This window comes from Schistocerca piceifrons, chromosome 10, assembly GCF_021461385.2.
Source record: "Schistocerca piceifrons isolate TAMUIC-IGC-003096 chromosome 10, iqSchPice1.1, whole genome shotgun sequence".
In the NCBI taxonomy this organism is placed as follows: domain Eukaryota; kingdom Metazoa; phylum Arthropoda; class Insecta; order Orthoptera; family Acrididae; genus Schistocerca; species Schistocerca piceifrons.
The window spans coordinates 25,125,765-25,135,972 of record NC_060147.1 but is presented as its reverse complement, the minus strand read 5'-3'; the positions used below and the strand labels follow the sequence as shown (position 1 = coordinate 25,135,972).

The 10,208-nt window shown below is 45.3% G+C and overlaps 1 non-coding gene across 1 annotated transcript; it reads left to right on the top strand.

Annotated features, from left to right (window-relative positions):
- The first annotated feature begins 4,828 nt into the window (after window positions 1-4,828).
- Window positions 4,829-4,903, top strand: Trnat-ugu. The gene has a single exon. It is a non-coding gene; the product is annotated as a tRNA-Thr (tRNA).
- Window positions 4,904-10,208: the final 5,305 nt, after the last annotated feature.

The following is a 10,208-nucleotide window of genomic DNA, read 5'->3' as shown; positions in this document are numbered from 1 at the left end:
ATGAAGTTATCAGAAGATCAAAACAGACTGCAAAATGATTTAGAAAAGAAATCTGAATGGTGCGAAAAGTGACAGTTGACCCCAAATAACGAAAAGTGTGAGGTCATCCACATGAGTGCCAAAAGGAACTCGTTAAACTTCGGTTACACGATAAATCAGTCTAATCTAAAAGCCGTGAATTCAACTAAATACCTAGGTATTACAATTACGAACAACTTAAATTGGAAGGAACACACAGGAAATGTTGTGGAAAGGCTAAAGAGAGACTGCGTTTTATTGGCAGGACACTTAGAAAATGTAACAGACCTACTAAGGAGACTGCCTACACTACGCTTGTCCGTCCTCTTTTAGAATACTGCTGCGCGGTGTGGGATCCTTACCAGATAGGACTGACGGAGTACATCAAAAAATTTCAAAGAAGAGCAGGACGTTTTGTATTATCGCGAAATATGGGAGAGTGTGTCACAGAAATGATACAGGATTTGGGTTGGACATCATTAAAAGAAAGGAGACTTTCGTTGCGACGGAATCTTCTCACTAAAGTACAGTCACCAACTTTCTCCTCTGAATGGGAAGATATTTTGTTGACACCGACCTACATTGGGAGGAACGATCGCCGCGATAAAATAAGGGAAATCAGAGCTCGTACGGAAAGATATATGTGTTCGTTCTTTCGGCGCGCTTTACGAGATTGGAGTAACAGACTTGTGAAGGTGGTTCGGTGAACCCTTTGCGAGGCACTTAAATGTGATTTTCAGAGTATCCACGTAGATGTAGCTGTACTAGTTATTATTTGACTACGCAGCATCACTCGCCGAAGAGCAGTCTTCTATTGCTAACAAGGAGTGGAAAAGAAACAAGAATATGCACTGAACAGTTCTTACGAACAAACAGCACGATACCAACAACCACTACAGTGGACCTTCTTGAGTATGTAGGCAAGACATAGCGACACACAGCCAGAGTTGCTAGTAATTTGATGTCTAATAACATACAGTAACTCGGATGAAATTACGGAACAACTCCGACTCCGGGACCGTGGCCAGCAAGCGCTAGGTTTCTCCGTTGAGGATCCCTGACGGGAACAGCCACATATAGGCTGTTCTACACATTCTCGATTGGATTTATATTCCGTTATTTTGGGGGCCAAGGAAGGACGGCAAACTCATCTTGGTGCTCTTACAACCACGCACGCACACTGCGCACTGTGTGACATGTTGCATTGTCCTGCTGGTAGATGCCATCAAAATGTGTGTGTGAAATCTTATGGGACTTAACTGCTAAGGTCATCAGCCCATAAGCTTACACAGTACTTATCCTAAGGGCAAACACACACACCCATGCCCGAGGGAGGACTCAAACCTCCGCCGGGACCAGTCGCACACAGTCCATGACTGCAGCGCCTGAGGCCGCTCGGCTAATCCCGCGCGGCGGTAGATGCCATCGTGATGACTAAAAGCAAACTGCATGTAGGGGTGGACATGGTCCGCAAGGATAGATGCGTGCTTGTGTGATGGACTTTCCCCTTCAAGAATGACGAGATCACCCGAGGAATGCCACGAAATATTCTCCAGACATAATGCTCTCTTCTCCGACCTGGAAGCTTCCAACCGTTGCTGCAGGGTGTTCGTTTCCAGACACTGTCGCGCGGTGTAAAAATGGTTCAAATGGCTCTGAGCACTATGGGACTTAACTGCTGAGGTCATCAGTCCCCTAGAACTTAGAACTACTTAAACCTAACTAACCTAAGGACATCACACACATCCATGCCCGAGGCAGGATTCGAACCTGCGACCGTAGCGGTCGCGCGGTTCCAGACTGTAGCGCCTAGAACCGCTCGGCCACATCGGCCGGCTCGCGCGGTGTAGCCGCGCGCTCTGGGGGACCTTGAAGCGGTTCGCGCGGCTCTCCTCGTCGGAGGTTCGAGTCCTCCCTCGGGCATGGGTGTGTGTGTGTGTGTGTGTGTGTGTGTGTGTGTGTGTGTGTGTGTGTGTGTGTGTGTGTGTGTGTGTAAGTTAAATTAAGTAGTGACTAAGCCTAGGGACCTATCATCTCAGCAGGTTGGTCACATAGGAACTTATCACAAATTTCCAAATTGTCAGACACTTCACGTGGTACACGCCAACAGGAGTCAGTGTGATGGAGCACAAAATGTCATTCATATGAAAAGGCCATCTGTCACCAGCCAGCGAACTTCCATTTGTGGTATTGGCGTGCAGATCCCAGAATTCGTCGTCGATCAACAGCAGTGAGCGTGCGTGCATGGGCCAGGCGCCTGCCGTGGGGGTCCACATGCAGCGACGTTCGCTGAACGGCCGTCGAGGCGACATTTTCATACTACTCCTCTACCATTCCACTCTCGAATAGCGCGTGGGAAACAAGAACACCTAAATCTTTCCGTTCGAGCTCTGATTTCTCTTATTTTACTATGACGATCATTTCTCCCTACGTAGGTGGGTATCAACAAAATATTTTGATATTCGGAAGAGAAAGTTGGTGATTGAAATTTCGTAAATACACTCCTGGAAATGGAAAAAAGAACACATTGAGACCGATGTGTCAGACCCACCATACTTGCTCCGGACACTGCGAGAGGGCTGTACAAGCAATGATCACACGCACGGCACAGCGGACACACCAGGAACCGCGGTGTTGGCCGTCGAATGGCGCTAGCTGCGCAGCATTTGTGCACCGCCGCTGTCAGTGTCAGCCAGTTTGCCGTGGCATACGGAGCTCCATCGCAGTCTTTAACACTGGTAGCATGCCGCGACAGCGTGGACGTGAACCGTATGTGCAGTTGACGGACTTTGAGCGAGGGCGTATAGTGGGCATGCGGGAGGCCGGGTGGACGTACCGCCGAATTGCTCAACACGTGGGGCGTGAGGTCTCCATAGTACATCGATGTTGTCGCCAGTGGTCGGCGGAAGGTGCACGTGCCCGTCGACCTGGGACCGGACCGCAGCGACGCACGGATGCACGCCAAGACCGTAGGATCCTACGCAGTGCCGTAGGGGACCGCACCGCCACTTCCCAGCAAATTAGGGACACTGTTGCTCCTGGGGTATCGGCGAGGACCATTCGCAACCGTCTCCATGAAGCTGGGCTACGGTCCCGCACACCGTTAGGCCGTCTTCCGCTCACGCCCCAACATCGTGCAGCCCGCCTCCAGTGGTGTCGCGACAGGCGTGAATGGAGGGACGAATGGAGACGTGTCGTCTTCAGCGATGAGAGTCGCTTCTGCCTTGGTGCCAATGATGGTCGTATGCGTGTTTGGCGCCGTGCAGGTGAGCGCCACAATCAGGACTGCATACGACCGAGGCACACAGGGCCAACACCCGGCATCATGGTGTGGGGAGCGATCTCCTACACTGGCCGTACACCACTGGTGATCGTCGAGGGGACACTGAATAGTGCACGGTACATCCAAACCGTCATCGAACCCATCGTTCTACCATTCCTAGACCGGCAAGGGAACTTGCTGTTCCAACAGGATAATGCACGTCCGCATGTATCCCGTGCCACCCAACGTGCTCTAGAAGGTGTAAGTCAACTACCCTGGCCAGCAAGATCTCCGGATCTGTCCCCCATTGAGCATGTTTGGGACTGGATGAAGCGTCGTCTCACGCGGTCTGCACGTCCAGCACGAACGCTGGTCCAACTGAGGCGCCAGGTGGAAATGGCATGGCAAGCCGTTCCACAGGACTACATCCAGCATCTCTACGATCGTCTCCATAGGAGAATATCAGCCTGCATTGCTGCGAAAGGTGGATATACACTGTACTAGTGCCGACATTGTGCATGCTCTGTTGCCTGTGTCTATGTGCCTGTGGTTCTGTCAGTGTGATCATGTGATGTATCTGACCCCAGGAATGTGTCAATAAAGTTTCCCCTTCCTGGGACAATGAATTCACGGTGTTCTTATTTCAATTTCCAGGAGTGTATATCTCGCCGCAAAGAAAACCGCCTCTGTTTCAGTGTCCGCAACACCAACTCGCGTATCAATCAGTGACACTCCCACCCCTGTTAACCGTAACACGAGACGAGCTGCCCTTCTTTGCACTTTTTCGATGTCCTCCGTCAATCCTACCTGGTAAGGATCCCACGCCGCACAGCAATATTCCAGCAGAGGACGGACAAATGTAATGTAGGCTGTCTCTTTAGTGTTCTTCTAAGTGTTCCTCCAGCAAAGAGCAGTCTTTGCTTCGCCTTCCCTCAATATTATCTATGTGGTCTTTCCAAATTATGTTGCTCGTAATTCTTAGCTATTTAGTCGAATTGACAGGCCTTAGATTTGTGCGATTTATCGAATACCGGTACCCAAAAATTATCGGATTACTTTTAGTACCCATGTGGATGACCTCGCACTTTTCTTTGTTTAGTGCCAATTGGCACTTTTCGCACCATTCAGAAATTCTCTCTAGATCATTTTGTAATTCGAACTGATCGTCTGATGATTTTACTAGACGCTAAATTACAGCGTCATCTGCAAACAATCTATTGTGGCTGCCCAGATTATCACCTAGATCATTTATATAAATCAGGTACAGCAGAGGGCGTATGACACTACTTTGCAGAACGCCAGATATCACTTCTGTTGTATTCGATGATTTACCGTCTATCACTACGAACTCTGACTTCTCTGAGAGGAAATCACGAATCCAGTCACAGAACTGAGACGACACTCCACATGCAGATTAATCTACCACGAGTAATAGAGTATGATGGGCAAACATCTATTAGGCGAATGTAGTGTTGTGGACATGTTGGGAATGTGGACCTCACGGGGAGCGTGCAAGGGATACGTCCCTGCAGACGCACTATCCGCTGCGCCCGCGGTGGCTCAGATGGATAGAGCGTCTGCCATGTAAGCAGGAGATCCCGGGTTCGAGTCCCGGTCGGGGCACACATTTTCAACATGTCCCCAATGAAGTGCATCAACGCCTGTTTGCAGCTAGGGTGTCTATTTAATTATCATTTCATTTCTAGCAAAGCTGCATGGTCATCCACGGTAACTGTTCTTTCGGGAACAGATACTGCCGTCATACATACACTATTCTAGTTTGTGGTTATTATTCATCAACTCTCCAAGTTTGTCTCCCCTGCAGGTGGCAGGTCTGCTTCAACTGGAGACGGTACCAGTGCTGTTTTTTGTTTTTTTGTTTTTTTTTTTTTTTCCTCTGTTCCCTCAGTTCAGTCCAGGGATGCGCGCAGTGCAGTGCAGAGATTGTCTTTTCTGATGAGGGTGCTTTTCACGACAGTGGAAAGTTAGTCTTCATAACTGCAGAATTTGGGGGGCAGAGCACCCACATGAAGTTATTCATCATCAACGTGGCTCACCCATAGTTAATGTGGGATGCGGTTTGATGGAAGATCGTGTGATTGGTCCTTTCATTTTTCTAGGAAAAGCAATGAACGGTGACGTTTATTGTGACATGTTGACGGAGTACGTCTCTCCCCAAATGGACGATATTAAGGTGGAAAAGGGGCTTGTGTCTTTCCAACAAGACGGCGCCCCAGCTCATTACAGTAGCCGCGTGCGTCCGGGTTTTTACACTTGCTTTCCAGTTAGGACGTTAGGTGGATAGGCAGGGCTGGCCCAATACCTTGGCCAGCACGAAGCCCAGACTTAACCACACCGGACTTTTTCTTTCGGGGCCACAAAAAAATGTTGTGTACAGTGAAAAGATCAGAGATATCAATCATTTACGAGAAATAATCGTCGCGGCGGTTGGGACAGCTACACCTGAAATACTTGCGAATATGTGGCGAGAAGTGCGCAGGGCAACAAACGGATCCCACATTGACGTCTAGTAACATTAAAGAAAATTTCAAGGACTCCTCTTTCATGATATGTACTCAATGACGTAATTCTTCGTTAATTTCCCCATTAAATTTGAATCGGTTATTATGAAGAGGTCATAAGTCCATAAAACATGATTTTGAGATATTCAAAGAAAACTGTATTGTGCTTCAATGGTAGAAGACATGAAGTGCTTGGACTTTTATACTCTGGTGTACCAGGAAACCATTAAATCTACACTTCAAATCATCGATTTTTATTTTCGCATTCTTCAAATTATTTTTTTTATCTTGGACTCATGACCTCTCTGAACCAAATTAATATAAATAATAGTACATCTATAGAATTTTGAGAATTTATTAATAGACCAAATTACAAATAGTAGTTTAACCTAATCATCATTACAGATACGCATTGTTGCAACATTTTCTGTCGCTTTCATATAATATTAATCAATATAAAAAGTTTTGTGCTCCTCTGGCATGTATTGTTCCAGTTTTTTATATCGTTTATCTTAACTTTGTTTATAGGACATTTCACTCCGTAAGCTAAGATTGTTGGGAGCCTGATATTTGCTAGGGGTTTTAAAAGTCTGAAAGAGTTGTGAGTCAGTCCATCAATGAATGATTGGGCTACTAATACCCTTGGGTTGTGGCTCTCATACTCGAATAAATTGTACTGTGGAACAGTGACGCTGACGTTCATTGAACTGTCTTCTCCCATTTGTTTCTAAACTCTGGGCATTGCATTTAAAAAGATCTGGCCACCAGTCCTTATAGTTCTTAACAATGTTGTTATCCTCAAAGTCCTTTTTATTGGCAGAATGAAGAATAAGTTCAATATATTCTGTCGCAGTGCAAACTATCAGTTTGTCGTAACTCTCTTCTTACACCCCCAAAACACCCTATCACAAGGTAGGAAAGTTTGCCCGCAGATAGGTTGTTGTTCTGGTTGTGGTCTTCAGTCCTGGGACTGGTTTGATACAGCTCTCCAAGCTACTCTATCCTGTGCAAGTACGTACTGCAACCCACATCCTTCTGTATCAGTTTCGTGTATTCATCACTTGGTCTCCCTATACGATTTTTACCCTTCACGCTGCCCTCCAATACTAAATTGGTGATCCCTTGATACCTCAGAACATGTCCTACCAACTGATCCATTCTTCTAGTCAAGTTGTGCCACAAAACTTCTCTTCTCCCCAATCCTATTCAATACCTCCTCATTAGTTACGTGATCTACTCATCTAATCTTCAGCATTCTTCTGTAGCACCACATTTCCAAAGCTTCCATTCTCTTCTTGTCCAAACTAGTTATCGTCCACGTTTCACTTTCATACATGGCTACACTCCACACAAATACTTTCAGAAACGACTTCCTGACACTTAAATCTATACTCGATGTTAACAAATTTCTCTTCTTCAGAAACGATTTCCTTGCCATTGCCAGTCTACATTTTATATCCTCTCTACTTCGACCATCATCAGTTCTTTTGCTCCCCAAATAGCGAAACTCCTTTACTACTTTATGTGTCTCATTTCCTCATCTAATTCCCTCAGCATCAGCCGACTTAATTCAACTACATTCCATTATCCTCATTTTGCTTTTGTTGATGTTCATCTTATATCCTCCTTTCAAGACACTATCCATTCCGTTCAACTGCTCTTCCAAGTCCTTTGCTGTCTCTGACAGAATTACAGTGTCATCGGCGAACCTCAAAGTTTTTAGTTCATCTCCATGGATTTTAATACCTACTCCGAATTTTTCTTTTGCTTCCTTTACTGCTTGCTCAGTATACAGATTGAACAACATCGGGGAGAGGCTACAACCCTGTCTCACTCCCTTCCTAACGACTGCTTCCCTTTCATACCGCTCGACTCTTATAACTGCCATCTGGTTTCTGTACAAATTGTAAATAGCCTTTGGCTCCCTGTATTTTACCCCTGCCACCTTCAGAATTGAAAGAGAGTATTCCAGTCAACATTATCAAAAGCTTTCTCTAAGTCTACAAATGCTAGAAACCTAGGTTTGCCTTTTCTTAATCTTTCTTCTAAGATTAGTCGTAAGGTCAGTATTGCTTCACGTGTTCCAACATTTCTACGGAATCCAAACTGATCTACTCCGAGGTCGGTTTCTACAAGTTTTTTCATTCGTCTGTAAATAATTCGAGTTAGTATTTTGCATCCGTGACTTGTCAAACTGATAGTTCGGTAATTTTCGCATCTGCCAACACCTGCTTTCTTTGGGATTGGTATTATTATATTCTTCTTGAAGTCTGAGGGTATTTCGCCTGTCCCATACATCTTGCTCACCAGATGGTAGAGTTTTGTCAGGACTGGCTCTCCCGAGGATTTCAGTAGTTCTAATAGAATGTTGTCTACTCCCGGGGCCTTGTTTCGACTCAGGTCCTTCAGTGCTCTGTCAAACTCTTCACGCAGTATCGTATCTCCCATTTCATCTTCATCTACATCCTCTTCCATTTCCATAATATTGTCCTCAAGTACATCGCCCTTGTATAGACCCTCTATATACTCCTTCCACTTTTCTGCTTTCCCTTCTTTGCTTAGAACTGGGTTCCCATTTGAGTTCTTGATATTCATGAAAGTGGTTCTCTTTTCTCCAAAGGTCTCTTTAATTTTCCTGTAGGCAGTATCTATCTTACCCCTACTGAGAGAAGCCTCTACATCCTTACATTCGCCCTCTAGCCATCCCTGCTTAGCCATTTTGCACTTCCTGTCAGTCTCATTTTTGAGACGTTTGTATCCCTTTTGCCTGCTTCATTTACTGCATTTTTATATTTTCTCCTTTCATCAATTAAAATCAATATTTCTTCTGTTACCCAAGGAGTTCTACTAGCCCTCGTCTTTTTACCTACTTGATCCTCTGCTACCTTCACTACTTCATCCCTCAGAGCTACCCATTCTTCTTCTACTGTACTTCTTTCCCCCACTGCTGTCATTTGTTCCCTTATGCTCTCCCTGAAACTCTGTACAACCTCTGGTTTTGTCAGCTTATCCAGGTCCCATCTCCTTAAATTCCCTCCTTTTTGCAGTTTCTTCAATTTTAATCTGCAGTTCATAACCAACAGATTGTAGTCAGAGTCCACATCTGCCTCTGGAAATGTCTTACAATTTAAACCTGGTTCCTAAATCTCTGTCTTACCATTATATTATCTGTCTGATACCTTTTAATATATCCGGGATTCTTCCATGTATACAACCTTCTTTTATGATTCTTGAACCAACTGTTAGCTATGATTAACTTATGCTCTGTGCAAAATTCTAACAGACGGCTTCCTCTTTCATTTCTTAGCCCCAATCCATATTCACCTACTATGTTTCCTTCTCTCCCTTTTCCTACTGACGAATTCCAGTCACCCATGACTATTAAATTTTCGTCTCCCTTCACTATCTGAGTAATTTCTTTTATCTCATCATACATTTCATCTATTTCTTCATCATCTGCAGAGCTAGTTGGCATATAAACTTGTACTACTGTAGTAGGCGTGGGCTTCGTGTCTATCTTGGCCACAATAAGGCGTTCACTATGCTGTTTGTAGTAGTTTACCTGCATTCCTATTTTCGTATTCATTATTAAACCGACTCCTGCATTACGCCTATTTGATTTTGTATTTATAAACCTGTATTCACCTGACCAGAAGTCTTGTTCCTCCTGCCACCGAACTTCGCTAATTCCCACTATATCTAACTTTAACCTATCCATTTCTCTTTTTAAATTTTCTAACCTACCTGCTCGATTAAGGGATCTAACATTCCACGCTCCGATCCGTAGAACGCCAGTTTTCTTTCTCCTGATAACGTCGTCTTCCTGAGTAGTCCCCGCCCGGAGATCCGAATGGGGGACTATTTGACCTCCGGAATATTTTACCCAAGAGGACGCCATCATCATTTAATCATACAGTAAAGCTGCATGCCCTCGGAAAAAATTACGGCTGTAGTTTCCCCTTGCTTTCAGCCGTTCGCAGTACCAGCACAGCAAAGGCCTTTTTGGTTAGTGTTACAAGGCCAGATCAGTCAATCATCCAGACTGTTGCCCCTGCAACTACTGAAAAGGCTGCTGCCCCTCTTCAGGAACCACATGTTTGTCTGGCCTCTCAACAGATACCCCCCCGTTGTGGTTGCACCTACGGTACGGCCATCTGTATCGCTGAGGCACGCAAGCCTCCCCACCAACGGCAAGGTCCATGGTTCTTGGAGGGGGGGGGGGGGGGGCGCATAGGAAAGCATTGAAAAAATGTTTCAAACATATCAGTTGCAAGAATGTTTTGTCCTTTGTAGTTAATGTACGCTTCTCCTCGTAATCTAGCCTTCTTTATTATGATGTGTTTGTATTTATCATAATGTCGCATGCCTTTTGTCTGGTTATGGCTGTTACCTTATTCATTTGAGTC